At 43.7% G+C, this 27,868-nt stretch overlaps 1 long non-coding RNA gene across 3 annotated transcripts; it reads left to right on the forward strand.

The window, feature by feature from the left end:
• Positions 1-27,868, forward strand: LOC135912065 (uncharacterized). 3 transcript variants are annotated; one of them, XR_010567550.2, is made up of 5 exons: positions 1-169; positions 1,511-1,550; positions 9,668-10,271; positions 16,915-17,045; positions 23,158-27,868. It is a non-coding gene; the product is annotated as an uncharacterized lncRNA (long non-coding RNA). The 3 variants fall into 3 exon arrangements; XR_010567551.2 differs by lacking the exon at positions 1,511-1,550 and having other exon boundaries at positions 23,158-23,273; positions 23,344-27,868; XR_010567549.2 differs by lacking the exon at positions 1,511-1,550 and having other exon boundaries at positions 23,158-27,866.

A 27,868-nucleotide genomic window follows, 5' to 3' on the forward strand; every position in this document is an offset into this window, starting at 1 on the left:
TGTACTTCAAATGCGTCTTCGCGCTTTTTTTCCCCGATTATGAAACCATCCGCGGTGGTAACGGTGGTTCGTTCGTACTCACTTGCTGAAGTGGTATTAGATTTCGAGTGGAAAACTTTGGATCGTTTTTGCAATAACGGCAGCAACAACACTGCGTGGTTTCGGTTCGGTAAATGATTTTATTATATGATTGAAGGGTTCCTATTTTGCTGGAAATCATGTTGCATGATTTGATCGGCACGAACGGATTGTTGCGTTTATGCAGTTATTGGAAGAGCCTCTTTCAGATTGCAAGCTTTTTTAGGTTTGTTAGCAGCATTTTTTTTTTCTTTTTCGTCTTTGCAACCTGGATATGGTGTTGGCCTTGAGACAACGACGGGAGCGTTGTAATTCCGTTACCGACTCTATGTGGTGGTCGATCACCAGCCATGCCCTGATGTTAAACAGTTGCGGTACTGTTATTCATCACTATGCACTGCATTAAAACATGATCGCGTAAACAACACTCGCCGACTGCCATTGCAGACGAAAAATAAGCGAAACCACAAAAAATTTCGCATGAGAGTCGCCTCAGCACCTAACGTTCGTTGACCATGCAAATCGGGAAAAAGACGTGCTAATAGCCCCACATTTAGCTTTTGAAAGCGTGTCCACTACAGTATTAGGTATGAAGGCAATGCAAATAAGATATAGCAACTATAGGCCGCAAACAAGTGCGTCGTCGAAGGTAACGACCGCCTACAGCTGAGACCTCCTTTGTACAATGCCAGTAAAGATCAGCAGTTAATGATGCTGTTTCAAGGGAAGCCAAAAGGGAGTAAAGCATAATTCTCAGCAGCTCATAAGTATACATATGCAACATTTCAGTAACGTTGAACCTCTACAGTGGTTCAAAAATCTGACGGGCACTGCTATCTTGAGCGCAACGGAAAAAAAATCGCGTTTACACATCAGTTAAACGAAACTTGGAATTTCAAGGTTAAGAAATGTAGCACTGCGCGACTAAATTTTCAGTATTCAATGTTTTCAGTGTTTCTGTGTAAAATGTAAAACGTCTATCTGCAAATCATGGTAAATATTAAATCATTAAATATAGGTTAGGTTAGGGCACAGCTGCATGCTCTCGGGCACAACTGCAGGCAGTTTTTTCCCGGCAGTTGACTTCGAGCGCCAGTAGGAGGTGAGTGCCGGGAGAAATTCGTTTCCAAAATTCTCCCGGCTGTCGGGAGAATAGACGCTGTCTTTAAATTACTTTTGCGTGTGTTGTTTTGGTTGAATGCATATAATTTATTTTCAAAAATTTGTTTAAGTAAGGTGCATTAAACCTTAGCTGACCTTCGTTTTATTTTTATTGAATGGTTTCTATGCTGCACTAACCCATGTGACTGTCAAGGCAGCTTTGTTGCATACAGTGTTGTCGCAGAGTAGTGTGAAGTCAATGCAGTCTGCATATTTTTTCATTTTTGTTGTTCTGTACATATCAGTCTTTTTTTCTTTTCTTTTTCTTTAGAGCACCTGTCCTCACTTGGAGGTCTCATTTGAAATTCTGCGTAAGCCATCGCTGTTCATATGACATTCTGTGCCAGTGGTAGAGAGAAGTCTGGTGCCCTTTTACAGTCAGAAGGAAAACCTTGCATGAAGCTATTCATAGCTGTCATTAAATGTGACCTTAAAGTAATGTAGAGTTAATTTTTATCCGCAAAGAGGAATCAGTGACAATAAACTTGAGAAACGTAACAAGGCTAGCACAAGGTGCATTTTATTTGTTGAAGTGATCAATCACATTTGCACTGTTTCGTTGCCAGCCAGTGCAGCTTAAGGCTGTTAATATCATTCTCATCATCATCATCATAAGCAGCAGCAGCCTATTTTGTGTCCACTGCAGGACGAAGGCCTCTCTCTGCAATCTCCAATTACCCCTGTCCTGCGCCGACCAATTCCAGCTAGTGCCCGCGAACTTCTCATTTCACCGCCCCGCCTAGTCTTCTGCCGTCCTTGACGGCGCTTCCCTTCTCTTGGCACCCATTCTGTAACCCTAACTGTCCACCGATTATCTAACCTGCGCATTACATGACCTGCCCAGCTTCGTTTTTTTTCTCTTAATGTCAATTAGAATATCGGCTATACCCGTTTTCTCTCTGATTCAAACCACTCTCTGTCTGTCTCTTAATGTTATGCCTAGCATTCTTCATTCTATCGCTCTTTGCGCAGTCCTTACCTTGTTCTCAAGCTTCTTTGTCAGTCTCAAAGTCTCTGCCCCATATGTCAGCGCAGGTAAAATGCACTGGTTGCACACCTTCCTTTCCATGATAATGGTAAGCTTCCAATCAGGAGCTGACAATGTCTGCCATACGTGCTCCAACTTATCTTTATTCTTCTGCAACTTTCCTTATTATGGTCAGGGTTCGTTGTGATTAATTGACCTAGGTAAACGTACTCCTTCACAGGCTGTAGAGGCTGACTGGTGATCCTGAACTCTTGTTCCGTTGCCCAGCTGTTCATGATTGTCTTTGTCTTCTGCATATTAATCTTCAACCCCACTCTACACTCTCTCTGTTAAGATCCTTAATCATTTGTTGTAACTCGTCTCCAGTGTTGCAGAAAAGAACAATGTCATCGGCAAACCGAAGGTTGCCGAGATATTCCCCGTTAATCCTTACTCATAAGCATTTCCAGTTTAATAGCCTGAATACTTCTTCTAAACACGCAGTGAATAGCATTGGAGAGATTGTGTCTCCTTATCTGACTCCTTTCTTTATTGGTATCTTCCTACTTGTGTAAAATTTAGGTAGCCGTGGAATCTCTGTAGATATTTTCCAAGATATTTATGTAAATGACCTGTACTCCTTGATTACGTAATGTCTCTATGACTGCAGGTATATCTACTGAATCAAATGCCTTTTCGTAATCTATACAAGCCATGTAGAGAGGCTGATTGTACTCTACGGATTTCTCGATTACCTGATTGATGACGTGGATGTGATCCATTGTAGAGTATCGCTTCCTGAAACCTGCCTGTACCCTTGGTTGACTAAAGTCCAGTGTTGCCATTATTCTATTGGAGATTATCTTGGTGACTATTTTATGTAATACTGGTAGTAAGCTAATGGGCCTATAATTTTTCATTTCTTTAATGTCTCCCTTTTTGTGGATTAGTATAATGTTTGCGTTCTTCCAGGCTTCTGGAACTCTTGAAGTCGATAGACACTTTGTATATAGAACCGCCAGTTTTTCAATCATTATGTCTCCTCCATCTTTGATTAAACCGACTGCTATTCCATCTTCTCCTGCCACTTTTCCCCTTTTAATGTCTTGCAAGGCCCTTCTGACCTCATCGCTAGTTGTAGGAGGAGCCTCTGTATCCTGTTCATTACTGCTTCGAATAAAGATAGCGTGGCTACTCTGGGTACTGTACAGGTCAGTATAGAATTCTTCCGCTGCTTTTACTATACCTTCGAGATTGCTGATTATATTACCCTGCTTATCTTTCAGTGCATACGTCTTGGTTTGTCCTAGGCCATGTTTCCTTCTCACTGATCTCAGGTTGCGTCCATTTTTTACGGCTTCCTCAGTCTTTCTCACGTTATAATTTCGAATATCCCTTATTTTCTCCTTGTTTATCTGTTTTGACAGCTGCACGAATTCTATTTTATCTCTTGAATTGGACACATACTTTGTCGCTTCATTATTAGGTCCTTTGTTGCTTGGGAGAGCTTGCCTACTGGTTGCCCTAACGCCTTGCCTCCCACTTCAATTGCTGCCTCTGAAGCTAGCCTAGTTACAGGTTCATTCATTACCTCTATGTCATTTTCATCTCTCCATTCGAAGGCGGCATATTTATTTGCAAGCACCAGCCTGAATTTGTCTTCTTGTACCTTTACTGCATCTAGGCTGGCCTGTTTCTTCTTGACCAATTTTACTCTTTCTCTCTTCAAATTGAGGTGAATCCTAGCCCTCACTATCTTATTATCACTGTACTTTACCCCACCTAACACTTCTACATCCTGCACTATGCTGGGATCAGCAGAAAGTGTGAAATCAATTTCATTTCTTGTTTCACCATTAGGGCTTTTCCATGTGCACTTTCTGTTGCTACACTTCCTGAAGAAGGTGTTCATTATTTGCAGCTTATTCCTTTCTGCGAACTCTGCCAGTACCTCTCCTCTAGCGTTTCTAGAATCGATGCCGTAGTTGCCAATTGCCTGTTCATCCGCCTGCTTTTTTCCCTCTTTTGCATTGAAGTCGCCCATTACTACTGCATATCGAGTTTGCACTTTTCTCATCGCTAATTCAACATCTTCATAAAACTCATCTACTTCCTCATCATTGTGGCTGGATGTTGGAACATAGGCTTGTACTACCTTTAATCTATACCTCTTATTAAGTTTTATTACAACTACGGCTACCCTCTCATTAATGCTGTAGAATTCATCAATGTTGCCCGCTATGTACTTATGGATTAAGAATCCTACTCCGTATTGCTTCTTATCAGGAAGACCTCTATAGCAGAGGACGTGGCTGTTAGTCAGCACTGTATAAGCCTCACCAGTTGTTCTAATCTCACTAAGGCCGATGATATGCCAAACAATGTCTGATAGTTCCTCGAAGAGTCCTGCTAAGCTAGCCTCACTCGACAGAGCTTGGATGTTAAAGGTTGGCAGGGTCAGTTTCCAGTGGCGCCTCTCCAGACCCAGAGATTCTTAGCATCCTTTGCTGTGTTACAGGTCTGACCGCCGCCTTGGTCAGGTGCTCCGCAGCTGCTGGGGACTGAGGGCTATGGGTTAATTTTAGGAATTGTGAGGGAGGTAGTGGCCGAACACTGCACCATGGAGGTCAATTCCTGTTCTGGTGAGGGAGTGTCTTTATTGAAGCTTAGTGGGACTTCCTAATTTAGTTGTATCTGGATTAGTATAGCCCCGCTAGGCTGGAAATGTAGTGCACTGGAGGAAGTGAAAGTCGAGCTCACCATCCTTAAAAAAACATTTTTCATACGAGGATTCGAACTTCCGGCTATGGCAACCGAGCATCCGACATAGCTCAGTCAGAAAATCCCTGAGGCGGCAAGGCTACCTGATCGCGGAGAAGTCCAGCCCAGAGAGCCTTGCATGCCTAAGAGATCCCTTGATTTATCCGCCATCGCCGGGTTTTGCTGATCACCATAGGTTGCTCATTATAGTGTCAATTCTCAGTGGTCCTAACATCATGGTTCCAGAATCTCACGCATGCATGCGGTCGTGAACCTGCCTAGGTATACCATATATTTTTGGAGAACTTGAACAGCACTTAAAATGTATGTGAAAAAAAAGGAAAAAGTTTTCAGCCCTTAACGAGAAGCCCCAAGCCGCGTATACACGGAGATGTACTCGTCCGCTTATTGTCGTGTCTGGCTGCTGCTGGCTGTCATTTGCATATATACCGAAAGTTTCGCTCCTGAGTAAATACTATGGTTACAATATGGTTCTGAGCTGCGCATAAAGCAGACAACCTCCACAGCACCTAGGTGTCTTTGACCTTTTTACATGTTTGAACAGCGCTTATACCAGACATAATGAGAAGAAATGGGGGAGCGGGCCCCTTAGCTTACCGGGAGCACTTGAGACCCAGCATTGTGAATGTGCCTATTTGCCGCCTTTTAAGCTTACAATTCTGTCCAAGTCATAGCCTGCTCTTTGTCTGCGCCGTTTGCTTTATCTGAAAATCAAGTGCGCATCTACTACATTTAGTTACGCTCTCAAATGAAGCAAAGTGGTCACTGTACCCATTCTATGAACACTTCAATTACTAATTTAACTAAGACAATTTAATCTTTTGTTGTGCATTGATAATTAACATTTCTAAGTTCTCTGTAAAAAAGTTGCATTTACTAAGGATCCACTGTATTAGTCATATTCATGTCAACCATACTGAATCACATTTGTATTTATGAAGTAAACTGCATTTTTTACTGCTCCCTTAAGCAGTAAGACACAACCTTCCATTACGGAAGGTTGTGTCTGTGTAGAGACAGGAAACAGCCTTTCTGCAGGTGGTTTTAGCTTAATATGTGCTCTTCACGCACTTGCACTCAGTTCTGCTGCCATTAGCACTGCATGCAACGGTTTAGAGTGCAGTTTACCTGACATGGATTGGGGTATTTATTTGCTGTACTCAATTGTGGAAATGGCACATGGGGCTTTTGCATTGGGATCCATGCATTTTCATGCCAGTGCAAGTCTACTGGCACATAAGATGCACATGCAGTGCAATCTATTCATGGCCTGTGGAACAAGGGAAATATAATCGTACATTTGGTGCAACATTTCAGACAGATATGCTTATTAAGTGCACTGCTACAGCCGACATGCATGGCATATAACTCTAATACTGATCCATTGGTGTCACATATTCATGGTCCTTTTCTGACTCTGAAAATGTAGAACAATATACAGGCATGGTGCTCAAACGTTGAGAATGGCTGAATAAAATGAGTGCACTCAATATGTACTTAGGCTGAACTGCAACACCTGTTTAAGCTGTATCTTAAATTCTTAAAAATAAAGGGGCATAGTGAAAAGTTATTTTTTCGGCCACATAAGCGTAGCGGCAGACATCAGACTTGGTAATGAAACGTTATTGGAGGTTTTCATACAAACTTTGGTACACAGTAAAGTTGGTGAATGCAAATGCCATTTGATTGCTAGAAAGGCTTATAGTAGTTGCATGAGCTTATGCAAAAACTTGTCTTGCAGTTTAAAAGGAAGGTGTGGGAGAACAATATATAGAGCGCAAATACATATGTTTGTGAATGTTGGAATAACTATTTCAGTACTGGTGCTGTGCATTGAAAAAAAATTACACTGCATTCATTACTGCTTTATATGATTATCAATTTGGTATTTGTTCAATATTGCAGTGGGATAAAATTAATGGCTTGACAAGAGCTCGTCTGGATGGGAATGAACTTGGCACAAGAAAGACACTGGTTAGCGTCTAAGCGAAGATTTTACTGTGGTTGTTGCACTGCTTTTGTAGTGACATGTAAAATAAGAATTCAACTTTCCAGGATCGTAAACATGGCAAGTAGAGCTAACCATAGCACCAGCAAAGCTCAAACAAGCCTGCACATTGAACGTCTACATTGCAGCTACAGCAGTGCTTCCGAAGGTGGCTACTAGCCGTAAATGTAGGGAGCATTAGCTGAGCTACCAGCTGGCTTCGACGTAATAGCTCTGTGGAAACCCACAAGGTGGAGAGAAGTAATTAATAAAAGGAAAATGAGACATCCACCTAAACGTAGCTAAGTGCTACAAAGGAAACCCACACAGGTTCCTCGAAAGAAAAGCTTCGCAGTTGAAAAGAAAAATTCGTCCTGGTCCCGGTCCAGGACCAGGACGAATTTTTCTTTTCAACAATACTTGTCATCTAACTTGTGTGCCTTTCCTTTTTTTAATACTGTGTGCCCGATACTTCCAGGTCATGAACGGCATGCACATTATCAATGTGGCATAGCATTCTTGACAAGGAAGTAGTGAGCGCTGAGTTTTCAAGAAAGGAAATGCAAGCAGGTGATGATTATTGTTGTGGGACAAGATAAGCCCTAAAGGCTGCAAACTTTTTAAGAGCCTGTTATATTTGAATATATTCTAGGTATTATATTTAGAGGGTTTAGAGGATGCTCTAGCGGCTCTAGCCACAATGAAAACATTGAGTCGTCCTATACAACAACTGCAACTGAGCCAAAGCCAATCCAGGTCAATTAAGTTTTGTGTGAAGCTGCATGTGTAGGAGTTTGTGAAGTTTATGGGTGTTTCATATTTTGTACCATAGATTGTACTAAATTGTACAACTAAATCCTTTGACAGATGGTGGCACTACAGACTCTCTATACTAGCTAGCTTTAAGGTGCACGCCAGGCGTGACTGCTTTTACTCTTCTCGTCCAAATTTCTAGCGAAGCGTTCTCTACTGTGGCATCTGAACCAAAACTTTTGTCTGCATGTGACTTCTGAGCATCACTGTCATTCATGCGAAACACCCGTGTTGAGTGCCTCATTATAACCATAAGTAGTCTTTTGTGTCAAAAGGCATCTGGATCTTCTTGAGGCTCAGACTGAGTAGCTAAAATACAATAGTTTTCTTGCATTTAGTTTTAATGAAACTCTATGATTCTTACAGACAGTGGTGAAGCGGTAAAAGAGCTGAGTGATCGTATCGAAACACCTTGTTTCGCTTCGATGCGGATGTGTGTGTGCCTGTGTTCATACGATTCCAAGTTTCTTCAAAAACTGTTCATTATGTTGACACTTCCAATTGCCGCCTGGCCTTTCTCAATATGAAGGTGACGAATGTTCATTGCGAGCTTTGTATCTTAAAGGTTATGTTGCATCTGGAATGTTGACCTAATGAAGTTTTTCAAGAAACACATAGATTACTATAGGTATCAAATCTCAACGATTGATGAAATAAATTTAGAAATTAGTAATTAAGTCCATATTTTGAGATTCACATAACTCAAAAGCGTGTTTATTTGGCCCATCTCTATGCATAACATCACATATTCTAAACTTAACAGTTTCTCCTGAAAAAAAAACAACAAATGTAGCAGAAAGCAGCATGAAATGCATTTTCTTTCTATGATCAGGAAAAAGTTATTGAATCTGATGTGGTTTAAATGAATCCGGAGCTTCTCATTATAGTGCCTCTCATAGGTCGTGAGCTGCATTGGCACATTGAATCATTTAACAGGAAGCATACTGAGGTATGTGGAGCTACTTATTGTGAATTTTTAGAGAAACCACCAGCCATAAAAACTGTTTTTGCTTCAAAAGTGCAGTATTTGTAATTTCAATTGCGGTAAGACTAAATCGACCTTTTGAAAGCATATATATTTTTTTAATATCTGTATTTAATTTTCTTTCCTCACAGATTTAGCACTTGTTCAAGAAAAATTACTGAAGTCCTCAATTTTGACCCCACATTTCTGTGCCATTATTTGTTGATATACCTGGTTATTTGATGCAAACTGTAACAGTCAGAGCAACTTGCACACTTGCAAAAAGCAGCCTTAGCATAAGTCGGTCGCCTAGCATAGGACTAAATGAAAATGTTATGTGGTACTGTAAAGACTGATTTTTGCAGAAAATTGAAGCCTTGTTATTTGATGGGGAGACATTGCATACATAAAATCAAGTGGAAAATTAATTTTCACACAGGTCAGAACACTTACAAATCTTTTTCGCTAAAATTCATTTTGGTAAAAAAGACGCTGTGTTTTTTGGTGCAGAATGACCCACTTAATTATACTAATATTTACTTCATGTGATTCAATTTCATGTCAGCCTGACAGAAACTGTGATATTCACTAAACTACAGGGACTTGTTGATGTGATCACGAATGCTTCAGCTTAACATGCCACTATTTCAATCTGTTTTACATAATTAATGTCTTTTGTTATCAGGTGAGTCCTGGTATTTGTCAAATATCTGTGAGAGTGTACTGAAAAATGCTTTGTTTTCATGCACTTCTTGTCAGCCATAACAAATACAAGATTGAGCACAGTGTAACATCTGAAGTGGTGTGAAGCTTAATGTGTAACATTTACCAGTGTGTTTTTTTTCTTCTTTCAACCCTTGTTAGTTTGTGCATTATGGCATGAATCATGTGATACAAATCGTGTTCTAATGTGCAGGACATCAAGAAGGCATGGCACCATCATATTGCCCAACAGAACAGCTGTCAACTCCAGGGCTTGCCTGCTAGAAGTGCATGTTGAAAATGGACTGTGGTACGAAGGAACCCAAGAGTAGAAAAGGATGAAGAAGGATTGGAACTAGCCCTTGCTTATCTAAATGTCTGTTCTTGAAGCTTAGGGCACAGGAGCTTGTTTCTTGTAGTCTTAGGGCCGAAACTAGAAAATTGCCCTTCAGCAAACACGATTACTTTGATGGAGCGTCTTCAGAAGGTTCATAGAAATGGCAGGGCCAGCCTTTCAAAATATACTGCTCACCAAACTGCTGCAGAAACCAGATTTCAAAACATGCGAGGTTACCTGATACGCCAACTTTCTGAGATGCAGGGGAGATGAGCTACGTCAGCTAGACAAAGATCCTCACTGCGACTGGTGCTTTACACAACGAACTCAAGGACAATGCAGACTACAACAAGAAAATCCTGGATGCAATCTTGGGTGCCCTTTTTGTCTTGGAGCAACGCTCACAATCCTCCGACAGTCCAGCAACCTTGCAGCAGCCATGCAGAGTAGCAGCAGGCAGGCTATTGCGTCGCATGGCCAGGTCAGTGCGGCGTGTTATCACTCAGTCGCTTTCCTGAGGCTTCGGGTGCCTACTTACGCTGGCGATTTACATCAGTGACAAGGGTTCTGGGATCACTGCAGTGCAACAATGCACGAAAATCCTGAGCTGCCCCCACAGAGAAATCTAAATACAGTCGAATCTCGATAATTTGAACTCGAAGGAGCCCGAAAAGTTGTTCGAATTAAAGGAAGGACTTGTTCTTGACGTATTTGTGCACCAGAGCACGATGCACAATTGGTGCGAGTCGTGAAATATTGTGGCACGCAAGTACACAGTGAACGAGTACCACGAAACTGCCCATGCTGGCCAATGCTCAGGGTCTGTCTTGTAATGCGATAATGTCAGAAAATAAAACTTTGAGGAGCAAGCTGGCGCCAGGCTGGTGGGGCTAGTGGCACCAGCAGGGAGGCATGCGCGTGCCGAGACCGTCGAAGGTGAGGAAGTTGAGAGGGAGGGTGAGGAGAGCGTAGTTGCGAGGAAGGGCAGGAGGGAAGCAGATTTGCTCTCCTGCCAGTTTGATGGATGGCGTTAATTACCTCTGCCACCTAAGACTGCCACCGAAGCAGCGGAGTTGCAGAGGCCGGACTGGGCCTCCACCACTGCTTCCCTCTACGTACTCGTGTGCTTTTTCCTTCGCCTGCTGACAGATCGGCACTGTGTTTACATTCTTCATCCTGCATTCTTAACGCGAGTGATGTCTTATGAAGATAACGAAGTTATTCTTACTGATCATAATCATGTTGGTGTGCTCCCTTCTGGTATGGCGTCGCCGCGTTCAAAACACGAGGAGAATGAGGTACTAGGTGTCGCCTTCGTGTCCTTGTATTCAGGGTCTGTCTTGTACACAATCAGATATGGCGCGCTGTCTCCAACAGCCTTTTCATTGGGACCTCTCAGTTTAGACTCGCCATTGTGAAAAAAACAAGTGCGAACGAAACAAAACCAAGCCAACCAAAAAAGTGCAAGTGAGAACTGATGCGAGCAGACAATAGTGTGAAACAAGCGGCCTGGCTGAACCAGACGCGAGTGCGAATAGAGCGGTCGGGCGGTTCCGCATGACACCAGTTTCCCGTGCGTACATCACTGTAGGGGCCACTCTTACTGGTCTCCTCCGCTCGCGACTTGCTTGCTGCCGCGGCGAGCCGCGAAAAATCGACCTAGGACCGAGCCCTGCTGTGGCATGCGTATTGCTGCTAGTGCAGCTCAGGCATTATGGCGCGACGCAGAAACAGCGACCTTGCCATTTGAGAAAGTGTGAAATTTCAGCTACGTGTTGTTTTTTTTTTCCACACATTGAGTTAAGGGGTCTCTCCTAAGCTTTTCCTCTATGGCAGGGTGAGAGCAGTGCTGGTTGGAGGCGCCGTCACGTCATTTGGCACACTGCTGGGAACATTGTCGGAGCATGGGATGTTAAAATTAACCGTTGCAAATGCTTGCGTGTTTGAATTACCGGGCCTTTTCACCCATTGGAATACACGTAACTTTGATGGGACCACAGCCTCAGTTTGAATAAATTAGAAGTTCAAATTCAGTGTGTTCGAATTAACGAGATTCGACTGTATCTATTGACGTACTTCACATAGAGCTGCAAAATGAGCGTTTGAAGGAATCAGGCTGACCAGCAGCAACTACAACATTGCAATTACGGTGCTGACAGACCCCATCGGTAGATGGGAACTTCTGGTTAATGAACACATCGACCACCTTCTAGTATTGTTGCTGGTGAAGACATTGAGGGACGTGGAAATGCTGTGCCTACTGCATGACACTGTGCAATTGCATGTAAGCATGCTTGAAGGTCTAGGCTTACCGCTGCATCAGTATATGGTGATGCTCAATTGCATCTTGATGAGGTGCTTGCTGGAGCACCTGGCAATTTTGTACCGTCAGGGAACGAGAGAGGCGGGCACTGTGAGTACTGTGATGAAACAATAAACTAGGATACCACAGCTGAGTCCTTGATGATTGAAGCAAAAATGCAGCAAGTGAAAGAACATTTGTTGGTCTTGCAAATTTAAGTGGAGGTGCAAGAAAAAGGCAAGCAAGAGCAGCTATCGTTGTAAACCCGCCACCCAACTTTGGAGGCTGACGAGCTCAGCGCCGTGTCACGATGTGCACCTATTGTTGCAGCGGTGCCAGCTTTTGCAGTGACAGAATCAGCTCACCCATGGGCTCCATCTTGCCCGTTGTGCAGCAGCAGTGCTCATGTTGTCGCAGAATGCACAGCCAACTTTCCTGCAGATGAGAAATGGACCAGACGGTGCAATGCATGCTGCTGCTACTGCTGTGGAATACGGAATCATGTTGCTCAATTAAGGGGGGTATCCTGCAACCTCATGTGCAATACGTGCCAACGTTGTGACCTCACAACCTTGCAGTTTATCAAATGCTATCTCAAGGACCGCTACACCCAGTACGACAGCATAAACTGCTTCTTCTGGTGCGGTTCCATTGATTGTTACTACAGCTTCGAGTGGTGATATCGGAGCAAATTCTGTGTTGCTACCGATTGGCCAGGTTTGGGTGAAATGCAGAGACCGGTGGTTACTGGTTCATGTTCTGCCAGATAGCAGCAGCGAGCACTCTTTCGTCCAAACCAACATTGCCAAGACCTTGCAGTGTCAAGCACTGGCTGTGGATTAGCTGTCATTGGTGACTTTCTGAAGTTCAAAGCTATGGCATTATCTGCTTGTCAATGTGTTTTGTTCATTCTTTGAGGTGAATTTGGCGACAGCACAGTCACACTGGAGGCTCCAAAAGTACCCGAGTTATGCTCTATGCAAAGTCCACCAGTTAATTATGATGTAGTTCAACTGCTGTGTGCCAAGAAGTATGATGCTGATGGTCACTTCCATCTTGAAAATAGGTACACTCGCCCACAAAATATTGCGGGGTGCGCGAGCTCGTGGCAGGACGACCCTCCTCCCCTACTAGAGGGGAACCCCTGGTGTCGAGACCAACGCCTGCACGCATGCGCGTCCCTCTGAGACTGCAAGTGTGCATGTTTCCGCGCTTCCTCCTTGCGCGCCGGCGATATACAAATGTAGCCGAAAGGTGCCCCTCTTGCGTTTGGCGCTGTTGCTGCTTCGATGAGCAAAACTATGTGAAGCGTGAACTTGCGCGCGCCTGTGCCGCCACTTTTTGTCGAGTCACGCGCGCTGACGCATAGGGCCCGGTGGCGAACGCAACAAGTCATTTTTTTCTGCGCTACACCTTTTCGTGGCCAATATTCATTGTTTCTTTCTTTTTACGAACGGGGCGTTCTCCCGCAGAAGAGCATGGCAGAAAAGGCGCTCCACAGAGGGAGACAGGCAAGACGAAAATGAACTGTTGATTTCCGTTGTATAAACGAAGTTTTGCCCGTCGAAGCCGCCACAGCACCAAATGCAATAGGGGCATCTCGCGGCTGCATTCGGATATCGCCGGCGCGCAAGGAGGAAGCGCGAAACATGTACGCTTGCAGTGTCAGAGGGACGCGCATGCGTGCAGGCATCGGTCTTGACACCAGGGGTTCCCCGCAAGCAGGGGAGGAGGGTCCTTTCGCCACGCGCTCGCGCACTCCGCAATATTTTGTGGACGAGTGTACCTGCACAACATCATTACTTTGAGGCACCATTGTTGAGGGCTCCCAATTTCAATCATCTTGGGCTGTTTAGCATGATCCTAAATCTTGGTGCACTAGTGTTCTTACATTCCACTTCCATTGGAATGCAGCCACAACAGCTGGGAATCTAACCCATGAGCTAATACTCAGCAGCAAAATGCCATAGCCTTTGAGCCATTGTGATTGAATTGAGGAAAATTTGGTAGATGCTTCTCGGCATTTATTGGTTTTTGAAAAACCAGCGCTTTTCACTGTGTCACACCGCAATATGTCAAAAGGCAGCAATAATTATCAGAATGAAAGCCAAATGACATTAGAAAACAAAGTAAAGTAAATTGCTAATTTCTATTGTGAATTGTTACAATAACCTGAGCAAGTTTGCACATTTACAGGCTCGTCATAACACTTGGTCATAAAAAAAAAACAAAAACTGGCACATATTTTGAATTTGCCACGTAAGTGCGTTCCTTTGTGTTCAGAATGTGCAGCTTTGAAAACTCCTATTTAATATTGCCACTCAAAATCTAGTATCATAAAATGTCCAGTGATGCCTTAGAGACCACTGGCCAATCCTCTGCATGTAGCTTTCAAAATATGATGTCTATCACGGTCTAGACTCTGTTTTGTCAGTAGAGGCTTAAACTATTAAGTGTTGTTTTTTTAGGCCATATTCTTTGTATACTTCAAGGTCACATGTCTTCGTAGTGTACAAATTCAGTGTTACTGTATTTACTCGCATAGTGAACGCACTTTTAACGAAAAATATGCACAAAGTTGGGGTGTGCGTTCATTATGCAGGGTGAAATTTTGAGCAATATTTATTTCTGCGGCCACCTCTAAAAAAGTTACTTTCGCCCGAAAGGCAAACCATTGATTGCAATAGCAAATAAGCAGACAGCTACACAAAGTAAGGATAGTAGTTTTATCGGCCGTATAAACTCACTTCGCTTCAACGCAAATTCAGCGGCGAGAATGCAGCACGCACAAAGGTATGAGCCGCCATCAATTCAGTCCCCGACGCAGATCACTTTGAAGATCGGGCGCGCCACGGCCGCGCAATGCGCAGTTGCTGACTGCCGCAGTAAAACGCCGCGCACCCCCTCCCTACCCTCCCCCCGACGTAATGTGCGTGATGGAAGATGCCATGTTTCCTTCCTGCTTTCCTCCCCTGTACGTGGTAGATTGAGCCGCGATCATCGGTGCCCCTTGGGCGCGTTTGTGCAATATGCAGTTGCTGCCAGAGTACAACGGCACCGTCCCCCCTTCCCCTCTCCCCCTCTGGGGAATTTTGCACGACGAAAGGCGGCGCGCTAGATTGAGCCGCGATCATCGGCTTCCCTTGCGCTTTTTACTCATACCTGCACCATGTGATGCTCGGCAACGGCGACGACAGCAAAAAATGCACCCTGAGCGTCAATATAATTGCTATCACAATAAAAATAACCGACGCGGTATGATTTGGCATCCAACATAGCATCGAACACAATCGCACCCGTCGAACGCCATATCAGACGCCGAATCGTACCGTGTGTCTCCTACTTCACGGCAGCAAGTTCAGGGTGCAATCATTATGCGAGAATAAGAAAAACACACTTCTTGATTGAAAAAGGGGGGGCTGCGTTCATTACGCAAGTGCGTTCATTATACGAGTAAATACGGTATGTGCATCTTCGCACATCAATAGAATATTTGAATCTGTAACCTTGGGATGAACGGTTATACAAAGGTATTTATTCACTGTGCCCTCCACCAATGGAACAAGAATGAAAGGAAGACGGCAGCTGGCAAACCACTCCGGCAACGGCGCTGTGTCTCGATGCCATAGGTTTGAGGCATTGGCAAGACATTAGCCTGTGCGCTGCGAGGGGCAAGGTTTTATGTTGCTCACAAGCCCTTTTCTATGGTCAGTAGCCTCCTCCCTCATCCAAAAGACTGTGTTCCTGTCAAAAAGGTGCATGGTTTCTACAAAATTACCTGCATTGAAAGCCCCGTGTCATATATTGGTGAGACTAAAAGCTTCCCAGGAAGAATTTGTCAATACAAGAATGACCTTCACCACCTAAACAGAGAATGCAGTGCTGTGGCAGAACATTTCAAGTTTTTTGATCACCAGATTAGCCCCGACAGCGCTGTTGTCTTGAAAAGAGAAAACAACCACCGGCAGCGGCTCGGTTTTGAAATCCTGGCACATCCAGGAGATGCCGGGTAACGTCAATCGTTTGTCAGATGCACTTCCTGCTGCTTACGCTCAAAACCTATGAAAAGTGTTGTCACTCCTGTCAAAATGCCAAAAACGTGTATAAGTACTGCTATGCCTCACACCATCTCACCTGGTCAGGTTCTGAAACGTCAAGTTTTTAAAAATTAAAATATATTTTCATGGGAGTTTTTCTTCCCTTTAAATTTTTTAAAATGCATTAGCGTTAGGAGTGTCTAAGTGGAAAAAAGTATGAGTGTGAAGCTGATCACGTGGTAGAGGTAGAGAGGGGAGAGGAGAGCTTAAAAGAGTGTGTGTGTGTGTATATGTAGTACAACTGACCATGGTCTGCACCAAACCATTGTCAGTTGCACTTCACTCCTCGAAGACACAGGACATGTGTCTACTGAGCTCCTGAACAACACCTTGCAATGTGGTGAACGCATTTTAAATCGTAGATCCAGGACTTTGAAGAGGTAATGTAATATGTAATATGTAATACCCTTATGTAATACCCCGTTACGGGGTCTTTAAGGAATAAAAATGAAATGAAATGAAAGGTGCAATGTAATGCTAACACATTTCTCTCGCATTTACTGCTAAATCACCTCTGAATTTTTCCTTACAGCTTTATAAAACAGAAAAAGAAGCAGCAAATTTTCTTAAGGCCCCTTAGGTGATGTCAGGAGAGATGCAATCAGGGCACGTTTTTTCCTCCCTGGTTTCTGAAGAAGGGCACCCTTTCTGTGTGATGCACCTCCTTGCTACAAATGTCTTTCAGATTGTGTAGTTTCAGCTCATGTTAACCTTTTTTTCGTCAGGTTTCACCCACCAGGCCAGTGCCACCTGCTCCCTTGACAGCCAAAAGCAGCAATAAGATTGGTTGCTGCATTGACTGACCACACTTGTCAAGCCGACTGTGCAAGCCGAAGTTCACTGTTCATTAGCCAAGGTACAGTTTTCATTGCCTATGCATTTCACATCTTCCACTTATTCACACTCCCCTATTGCTTCACGCTTATAATAAAGCGTGAAGTGACAAAGGGCTCTTATTGGTCCAGTTAATTTGTTTTTAATTTTAATAGGGACAGTTTATCGCCTATTTGTTTAATGGTTATGTGACAGCAGTAATAGCATTGCATGACACCCCTCGGGCATAAGGATTTGGATGCCAAAGTGGCCAAAAATTGGTGTTTATCGGTTTTTCATTGATTTGACAATTCTTTTACTGGCGTATGGTTTCGGTGCTTTTCCATGGCAACTAAATATTTAGTTATTTCTTATGACCACCTGCTGTGGCTAATGCTGGAACATCTCAACGCTAGATTGAGCACTTGTGCTCTACCATGTTTGTAGTTTGACAAGACCCCTGTGCCAACATATTAAACTAGTTAATGTTTCATTTAGGAGAAAGCAGCACAGATCATAAAAAATCATGCACCTTCAATGACTAATAATGCTAGTGATGCTACTTTGTTGGAAATTGAGCCCTCTGGGGCACCTGCAAGACGTTATTTGGCTTCACAGTATTTTTGAATCAAAGCCTAAAGAAGTATTTGTAGACTTCTCTAAAGCTTCTCTAAAAGATTGTTTTAACCATGAGTTACAGATAAAGAAACTATATTTCTGTGTTATAATGGGGCTACTATTACACGTTTTGTTTATGAAGTTGACTCCCGTTAATACGAAGTTCACGGGGACTGTGAAAAACTTAGCATTATACGAACTTCCAATTAACCACAAGGAACAAAAAGGAGCATATTTATTTCAATGCAGACTGTTTACGAAAAAAAATAGGCTATTGCCGTCTCCTTCTGCTTGCAGAATCTTGCTGCAGAAAGCAAGTTCTGCGGGCTGTAGATGCGCCCGAGTGCTTCCTCGGCGTTGCTCTCTGCAGCAAAATATCGCTGCGTAAGAGTAAGGCCCGCAGCTACATCAGCAGCCCGCGGTTGTGGCTCACTTGCAACGTCGTTGTCCACATCACCTCCATTACTAGTCTCGTTGGGCCGAACGATCTCGAGGATTTCAGTGTCCGTCAGCGTACTGCATGTTTCTACTGTGCTGTCAACGGCAACATATTCTTCGAAAGGAACGTCACCGAGAGCTGCTTGAAGACCATTGTTGTCAAGTTCACTTGTGTGTGCTTCTCCCGCTGGAAAAGTCTAATCATCTGCTGCGGCACTTGGAATGAAACCACAGGCCCTGAAGCAGTTTGCAATGGTTTCCTCTTTAACCCTTTAAGGGTCGATTTTTTTTGCCATATGCAACCACCCAGGGTCGATTTCTTTATTGCAGATTCCAATTCTTCATGACGAGTTATGTCGGAAAAAGTTTACTGTAATTTTTCTAGGGTGACCGTAAAGTGAGAAAAACATATTTTGCTTTGGTATATATCTACTCTTCATTCATGAATAACAACAGTAAAAAAGGAAATAAACTTATAAGAATTGAAAATTGGTGCATTGTTATAGTTCAAGGCTTTGAAAATGCACACACGAGAATATTTCGCAAGACTCAAATGTTCATGCTCTTACACTTATATGTACATCCACAGCATAATCGAACTGCATAGGTGCACGCACTAAAGAAAACTGTGGGGTTGTGTGTCCATCAAAAAAGCAAAATGTGCGACAAACTTCCGCTAATCTTCATCTTATCACCAACCAGAGGCAATTATTTTCCGCGAGTCTAAAAAAAAAAAAAAATACCAACGGAAACGTAGGCACGCCGGAATCGTCCCTATGCGCACCCCCATGAGTACTAAACGAGCGAGAAACAAGCGGTCGCCCTTTGAGCGATTAGTAACGAGATAGCCATCAGTTTTGCAAGTGCAAGAAACCGAAACCGCCCGCGGAACAAAGCCCAAACCGCCATCCGCACGTGCGCGCCAATGTGCGAGCGGTACTATATAGACGCGCGGGAGTGAACTAGTGCTAAAACAAACCATGCAAGGAAAACTGAGAGAGGCAGGTGCGCGAATAAAATTCACTGTATTCCCACGTAGTGGCAGCACATGACAGAAAAGAAAAAGTTAGGAAATTGGCGCGCTTTTTAAACGTACAGACGGCGCCGTAAATATTGCCATGGCATCGACCATTTCGGACTTCGTTTGTGGCGCCGTATTAAAGGTTAATGCGACCCCACGCTCGCGCCAGCATGTGGATGGCTCTGAGGAGGCTCACCTCGTACTGAGTTGAGTTGTCCATACACAATCGCATCCTCTCGAGAAGATGCTTCCGGTACAATACCTTTACATTTTTTATGATCCCCTGGTCCATGGGCTTTAGCACCGATGTTGTGTTGACTGGCAAGTAAGCGATGCGGATGACAGTCAAGGGCGGCACATTCATGTGGGCACTGCACTGGTGGACAAGAAACAATACCTTGTGGTTTGATGACACGAACTTGCGATCCGGTTTATTTAGCCAGTCTTTAAATATGTCTGCCGTCATCCAAGCCTTCCTGTTAAATGCATAGTCGACGGGCAGCTTTTTGATACCTTTAAAACATCTAGGCTTAACGGCCTTACCAATTACCAGCAGGTGACATTGCTCAGTGCCAGTCATGTTCACCACAATCAGAACAGACACTCTCTCTATACTGCGTTTCCCTCCAGCACAGTCATCGTCCTTGAAGGTCAAAGTCTTCTCGGGTAACATTCTGTAAAAAAGTGCCGTCTCGTCAACATTGAAGGTGTATTCCAGCTGATACTCGCTCAAGTACTTGTGAAACTTGTCTTCTCTCCACATCGCACTTGTTTCCTGGTTGACGGATGCCCTTTCTCCACTCACGCTTTTAAACACCAGGTCATGACGTTGCTTAAAGCATTTCAGCTGTCCATCGGAAGAAGCGAAGTTCTCAATTTCCAGCATTGTAGCAAGTGATAAGGCTTTCGCTGCAACGATATCGTCGCTGAGCAGAAAATGGTTACTTCGTGCCTCCCTAATTCAAATGAGCAGCGTTTGCTCTAACTCCGGGTGGGCGCTGGTGCGCATTCTCTTACGAGACATTTTGAACTGATCATTTTCAAATGCTGCGAGTATCGAGCTCTTGCTCTTGGAGAAGTTTGAAAGAGCGTTCGGCTTGATGCTGTACTTCCGTGCGATATCTTGCTTGGCAGTGCCTCCTTCCTCAACTTCTTTCAAAATTTTGATTCTCGTTGCCAAGTCAAGTGTCGGATAAGGTCCGCGAGTTGCCATTGTCGCGACTGCACCCGAAATGCGCGTTGAACTTTGTTGCACGTGGAACTACTGAATCCACTTGAGGAAACAATCGGAGAGGCTCGGAGCGTGCTGTTTGCACACGGACACTGTAGCACAAGACTAATCTTGCCGCTTCATGATCTGCGATGCTGTAGTCAGCTGTGATGCCAACCGCCCTGGTGCTTAATACCCCTGTCAAGCGGGCAAGTTAAGTGCACGTATGGGGAGTGCGCTTGCGGGTTTTGAGTAACACCTTAGGCTGAGCAGTGCTAAATGGGAAAGCAGAGTGCACTCACACTTAAAAAAAAGGCAACAGACTAAAACCATGTTTTTTGAATATGTAGATTAAAATAAAAAAACTTCTAAAAAGCGATTGCTTTAGTTGTATTATAAATGAAAAACAATCGTAATCTATATTTACTCAAGAAAAAACGAAAGTATTTTTATCATTAGAGTGTTGCAAGTCAAGGCCAGCAATCACGAATGCCTAGCCAATCCAGAACAAGATAGTGGCGTGCAACGAGGCGGCATTTGATCCTGCTAAAATGGAATATCAGCAAGTTATGCTTGGATTATTTGGTTAAAAGCTGTTCAACAGCTAGAATTAACTTCTGTGTCCTTTTTCTATGCATTACATTTTGTACCGTTGAAAGCGCTGGCGGCGAGGCTACATACTCAACCAGCAAAGTGCGTCCCGTGAGCGCACTCCGACCGGAGTGCACTCTTCTGCGAGTACACTCAGCTTGCGACGTTTAGATTTGCGAAAGTGCACTTAACATAGAGTGCACTCTCCGTAAGTGCACTTAACTTGCCCGCTTGACAGGGGTATAACTTTTACGCTTTATAAGCTGTGGCGCTGTGGTCAGCTGCCATGTTGATGATGCCTGTGCGGCACACAAAACTGTTCTGCAATTTAAAAATAGCAAATTTATAAAACATTGTGATCGCCTCCAAGCATTCGATTGAAAATAACTTCTTATTAAACAATATTTTAGACTTCTAGCTTACAATTACCAAGCATTTTTTTCTGTTGGATATTGCATGCAAAACCGACGGCACCCCTACTTCACTTCCAATTAACCAACAATTCCAATTAAGCGACTTCGTATTATTGGGAGTCTACTGTACATTTCTCAACACAAACAATAATTGAGCATCAGCGGCTTTGCACCTGAAACTAGAAAGGTCACCAGTAACATGCCTCAGGGCATTTTTTATCTACACGGATGACATGTATGTTTTCAAAGCTTGTGGTTGTTATGGTGCTGGTAGATCAAGGCAACACAGCACTCATCCACCTTTGTACATGGGCGAAGCATAGCATGTTAAAAAAAACACAAGGAAAGCAGTCATATTCTGCCCCAGCAATGTTATCTGTGTTACAAAAAAATTGCAAATAGATTCTGATGAGCTTGAAATTGTTGATAAATTTAAGACACTTGGACTCCCTTTTCGTGAAAGAAATGTTATGGAGCCATTATGTAAACTATGTCTCACCTAAACTAGGGTGTGCCATGAATTAGTGTCAAACATTACTCCCTCTCAATATTAAATAGCTGAACAGAGTAAAACGGCACTCTGGATGTACATGCACGTTTTGGCCCATGGCTTGGCCTGGTTGAAGTGGCAGTGGACAGACTAACGTAGTGATCCTGCGTGATCATACTGATCACACAATTGTATATCAGCAGTGGTGTAAAGGGCACATAACGTACACTATTGTTGTTCCCGTGTCGCGCATTGGCATGAAAAGCCGCCAACAGGTAGTTAAAATCTGCAGAAGGCCCTTTGCTTGCCTGTTGGAGACATCGTACTTGCATTCTTTTCACATAGACATGATCGGCAATTTTTTCCATCAATATCAGCGGTGTATTATAACAAAATATTGAATCGCAGGGCAAAGACTGATTATAAAAAGCGCCAGTAAGCTTAAAGGTAGCTAGATCTTCCATGATTTTCTGTGCACATGTGTAAAGTGTGCAGGGAGCTGTGCAGGGAGCTATAAATTGAAATGAGGAAAGCATTTAATGGGCGCATGGTTGCATTATATATATATAAGATGTTTGCCATATTCGAGATGAAGCCAGCAGTTCCATTCTTATATCACCCAAAAACTACACTGTTGAAAGGACAGTCTGTCTGGGTTGTAGACAGAACCTAACACTTTAAATTTAAGTGTGCACCACCACTCGTTGTTTTTGTGTGTAACTGAAATGTGACTGTGTTTCTGACGTTAAATTTGTACCTTTGGATTATACGATCTTCAGAAAACATAGGTCTGCCAGACATGTTTCTCCGACCAGCACCCAAAGCACATCATCTGCACTCACGACTATAACATAATTCACATGAAACTGGAAGCATGCAGGTGCACAAATAATGCATAATTTCACATAAACTTGCTTCTGCAAGTAGTAGTTGTAATAGATGATGTAGTTTAGTCTTATAAAGCGCCCCAGATCAAGAGCAACTGCAATGCAAAACGCATGGAGTGAGAGTTCTATGACTGCACTAATTGTGTATCTTCTGCAGCGTTGTCTGCCATGTTTGAAAGGGAGTATAGGCTCAGGAAGCACATAGTTCAGGTATTGTTTGCCATGAGTTTGTGTTGGCAAATATGTGCCAATCTTGAAGGTAGTGCAAAAGTGAAAAGAAATTAGCTATCTTTCAATGCGAATAGCATTCTTGGTTTTGTCAGACCAGTTTCTTCTGGCTATGTAACAAAATATATGGACCAATCCTGAAGATAATGCAGTCTAAGAATGTGGGCTAATCCTGATAGTAGTACAGTCTAGAAATGGGGACCTAATCTCCCTCACAGTGCCGTTCAATAAAATAAATGCTTTATTAAAATTTCTTCAGTGCTGGGTGGAATCCAATCTGCATCACTGCCTTGGTTCTGCACAGTGGCCACATTGCTCTGCCATGCAAAATGCCTTGCTCGGAGAATGTGCTCACCACCGAAGAGGAACCTGAATGTAAGCATCAATGCGCTGAAGCTGCTCGCTGACGCTATGCGGATAAGACGACTAAAGCATGGTCTATCAGCCTACAGCAAATGCAGGATGCTCAGTGTGAACGTCGAGCAACCAACACAGACATGGAAAGGGCTGCCCATTTGGAGAAACCGAAAGCTGTCGACCATCAACACTGTATTGCCGAAATGGTTGGGCATCGGAGTGTCCAGGCTGTCCAAGCTGCTATTCGTATACTTGGATTGTCATTATAGATGAGTTCTGCCCGAATTTTTTTCACTTGTGCTTTTCTGTCATTGGTAAGGCTCATATACCAAAGGAAATCCTATGTGCAATTTTGTGTTAAATGAATTCTAATGAGTTAAGCACTAGGTTATTAGTACTAACATATCCAGAACTCAAGCCATAGAGAGTGTACTTACCTGATGAGCCCTAAATGAAGCATGCATGCTGAAGTTGTCCACTTAATGCGGGAATTGATGCAAAGCACTGGGTGACGTGACCTGTCACATGTGGCATGTAGTACAGTATACGAGCAGCAACCGACAACCTGAACTGTTCAGAACTAGTAAGTAAGTTCTATTTCCCTTTTAAGTTCTTATTCCATTTTAGAACAGGGCAGGCGCTCGAAGCACTGCAGGAAAAAGAGTCATTGGTTGTGGTTCTATAGTTGTGGCTTCATAGTTGTAGGGTATGGTAGTGCACTCACGTTCACCGATTCACTGCCTCACCCTCTCCACATTTTTGCTCAGAGACAGAGTTAGCTCCACATTTGAGAATTTGGAAACGCAAGAATGTGTTCACCTCTGAGCCAACCACATTTTTTTCTTTGTTCGCCAGTTGACATCACATCAATATAAACTCCGTATTGGCAAAGTAGCAGCTTTTGCTTTCGTTTCTGTAGAAATGCAAAAACATCAGTAGATTCAAGTGGCTTATCACTGAATCAGCAGGAAATGTTAAAAATCAGCAGATCTGCTGATAAATCAGCAGCTGTGGCACCACTGGCATGGACCAGACGAGTCACTGTAGAGGTTGTGCCAGTTGCTTGGAACACCTGCCCAGGAGACCAATCGCGAAGTGCGCTGGAGCCCTGTTGCGGGCACGGCCAATCGGACACCTTGGAACGACCTTCAAACATGTGCTTTATGTGTGCTTGTTTCTATGCGGAGGAGAGAGCGGAAGCAGTGTATTTGAAAATGGAGAAACACGCCTTCTCATGAGAGCAATATGGTGGCACTGAGTTGCGTTGTTGCGGTGATATCATGGCTTGAAAAATGCAGTTATTCTTGCGATTTACATGAAATGTTTTGCCGCCTTGGCTGATACAATACATTTTTTAGACTGCTTCTTTTTGGTTTCAAAGGTACTTTGTAATCAGAAAAAAGAGTTATAAAAACTGAAAATGTGATTTTCAAAAGCTGTTTTTAGTTAATGTTAGCTATGTAAAAGATGCATCTTCCCTTAATTCTGTTCCATCTAATTTGCTCATTTGTCACACAAAACAGTATTTCTGTATAGTGACTACGGCAAATACATGTCTTGTCTAAAAGGAAATCCTTGACCATAATGAATATAGTATAACGAAATAGTAGTTGCAGTGATTGTTTCATGCTATTTTAAAGGACACGAAAGGGTAGGTTATAGGGGAACAAGCTAGGAAAATAGGTTAGTTTTTTAGAATAATTATGTCGTGATTACAATGAACAAAGCTCTTCTGAAAAAAAAATAAATAGAAGGAAATTAGTGAATGATAGGATTGCCACCATACTAAGGCAATAATGCACCCGAGATGTAAATTGGCCCCAACCCCACCAAAACCGTGTACGCAGAAACAGGTGTGGGATCATGGCAGTAGGACTACGAACAAGCTGGCGAGGAGTGTTAATGTCCACAAACAGATACACAGATGGCCACATGCACATGCCTTGTAGCACAGTACCACGCAGGAATACTGTATGCAGAAATATAAGTCCCAATAGCACACAAAAAAGAAAAGTCTTAATGTAAGTCGTTGTGCGAATGCCAGAAAAATGACACCAGCTATTTTGAGTACAGATAGAGACACAAGCATGCCATTGAGACAAGAGAATGATGACAATAAACAGTGTGTGCCAGAAGCAGTACACACATGTACTCAAGATAACCTGGAATCACTCACATATTGGGGCAAGGCCATCTGTCGGAAGCGCCTCGCATGCATAGTATGATGAATAAAGCGGCGCGCTCCTCATAGGTTTGGCTGTCGGCACACAATAAACACATCACATAGGAGCCCTCTTGTACATTTATGTAAGTACTCTCTAAATGAAAGAAGTTTTTTGCTGTCAATATAATAATCTTGGGCAAATATAAAACACAAAATGGTTTACAGACATTATCTCTTTACCGAATACATACAGTGAATGCCCACTGCGCGCGACAGTGGCGATCGAGTCCCCTGACCTAGACTCCTGTGTTAAAGGCTGCAATTGCCGAGAGCAAACTATGTGAAATATGTTCTCATAGTGTGCTGTCTGTATAACCAGACGGAGTACAACAGAATGAAGTCTCAATGCAGTGATCGCAAGGGTTCACTCTTACCGACTGCGCGTCTGCATGCATGTCCATGCACAATGTTTCGCTTTCACTGCGAGCGCGTTTTCGCACCGTTCCATGAGAGTTAGGCCACAGCATATGAGCATTTAACAGTACACAAGCAACCATTGTTGCGTGGACACCATCAGAGCTGTTCAAAAAATAAGTTTGTTATAACTAGGGACTTCGACGCATACGGCAACTTGTGATGTGCCGTCGCGACGATTCAATCTTGTTTGTTTTCGTTTCTTCTGAATTCTTGGACGTTTCATTATGATTATTTCTCAAGTTGCATCGCACTGTATGTTTACCGGACTTGTCAGTGAGCAATTTTCTGCTGCTTAACATTTCTAATCCAGTATACATTTATTGATTGGCGCCAACTCAAACATGAGCATATGCTATGCTGTGATGTTAGGATTGTCACGTTGCAAAGCGTGTGACGCGAGGAAGATGGAGGAGACGGTGCATGATGAGCAAACACACAATTATATTAGACGGCACGTGAACACGAAAAAATATCTTAACCTAGACCCACACATACAAGGTTGTTCGTAAGTAGGAAAAATAAATGTAGTCTCACGAGGTTGCCGTTAAGTCCGGAGTGTGGTGACACGTAGAGTCCTTGACGTGAAACGCTTGTTCGTCGAGTGATGACCGGCGTGGAATAGCAGACGCAGCAGCACGGGGCAGGAAAAGGTGGACGGCCCACAGCTCCGTAGACGAGAACAGGCCACTCGGTCGCCCAGTCACCCAAAGCTCGCGCGTAGAAGCAGGTTCCAAAATGCCGGCAGGCCGACCTGAGGCCTCGTGCAAGACAATGACCCGAGGCGCTCCTCGTCTGGACGACGGACGCTCGCTCTCCCGAACCTCGCGCGTAGATGCGGGTTCGAGGCTGCAGCAGGCCGTTCCGGGGTCTCGTGCCGTGCAACGACTCAAGGCGTTCCCTGTCCCGAAGACGGACGCTCGGTCAGGTGAACCTCACCAGGAGATGTGGGTTCCGAAGGCCCGGTGGCCCTAGTCGCGCCGGCGTTCCAACGATCTCCGTTGCGCGAGCGCCTTCGTCTTTCTTTTCCTCTTGTTGAGGACGGCCACAATGTCGTCTGCTCTTGCGCTCAGTTCTTTGTGTGTACTTCTTCACAATCACCCCCTACTTAAGAAAGTTCTCTCATTCAAAGAACTTGAGGGTACTCGCTATCTGCTGGTCCACTGTAGCACACACGTACCACAAGAGTATTACCACTGCACCACAGTTCCGAGCACCGCACACTTGGTACGTTTGAGTACACATAAATATTGCCACAGTGCTACAGTTCCGAGCACCGCACACTCGGCATGTAAGAGTACACATAAAAATTACTACAACACTAGAGTTTCGAGCACCGCACACTCGGCATATGACAACATTAACAAGACACAACACCACGATTGAGGGTGAAAAAAAAATCCATAAAACTAACATGCGAGCAAATGTTGTTCGATGCACCGGTTTGAAGTGCATGCTTTTACAACACCATCTTTAGACAACATGTTTAAAACACAATGAGGGAGCGATTCCGAGAGACTCGCGTAGGCCGCCGATTCTTTTTCTTGAAACGGTACGCATGTCGATCTTCATTTTCGGTGTCACTAGTCTGACAAGCAGCTGACGCTTCCGGGGATGGCGGGGATATAAGTGGCCGTTCCTCATACTTCTTCAGTAGATTTACATGAAATAGTGCCGTCCTTGTACCGAGGTCAATAACGTAATCGACGTCATTTCTTCTCTCAAGTACCGTGAATGGCCCTTTCCACGTAAGAATCAATTTGTTGTTGTCCGAAGGCAGCAGTAGCAGAACCTTGTCTCCAACAGCTAAATGACGTGGTCTGGCCTTCCGGTCGTAGTGTTTCTTCTGTAAAAGTTTTGCTTTTTGAAGCTCCTCCTTGGCCAAATGACAAGTGTCTTCAAGATGCTTCCGTAACTCAACTACATACCCGTATGAGGTTTTTGTGTCATCATCAAGATGATCACCTGTTTATAA

This window comes from Dermacentor albipictus, chromosome 1 (genome assembly GCF_038994185.2).
Source record: "Dermacentor albipictus isolate Rhodes 1998 colony chromosome 1, USDA_Dalb.pri_finalv2, whole genome shotgun sequence".
Classification (NCBI taxonomy): domain Eukaryota; kingdom Metazoa; phylum Arthropoda; class Arachnida; order Ixodida; family Ixodidae; genus Dermacentor; species Dermacentor albipictus.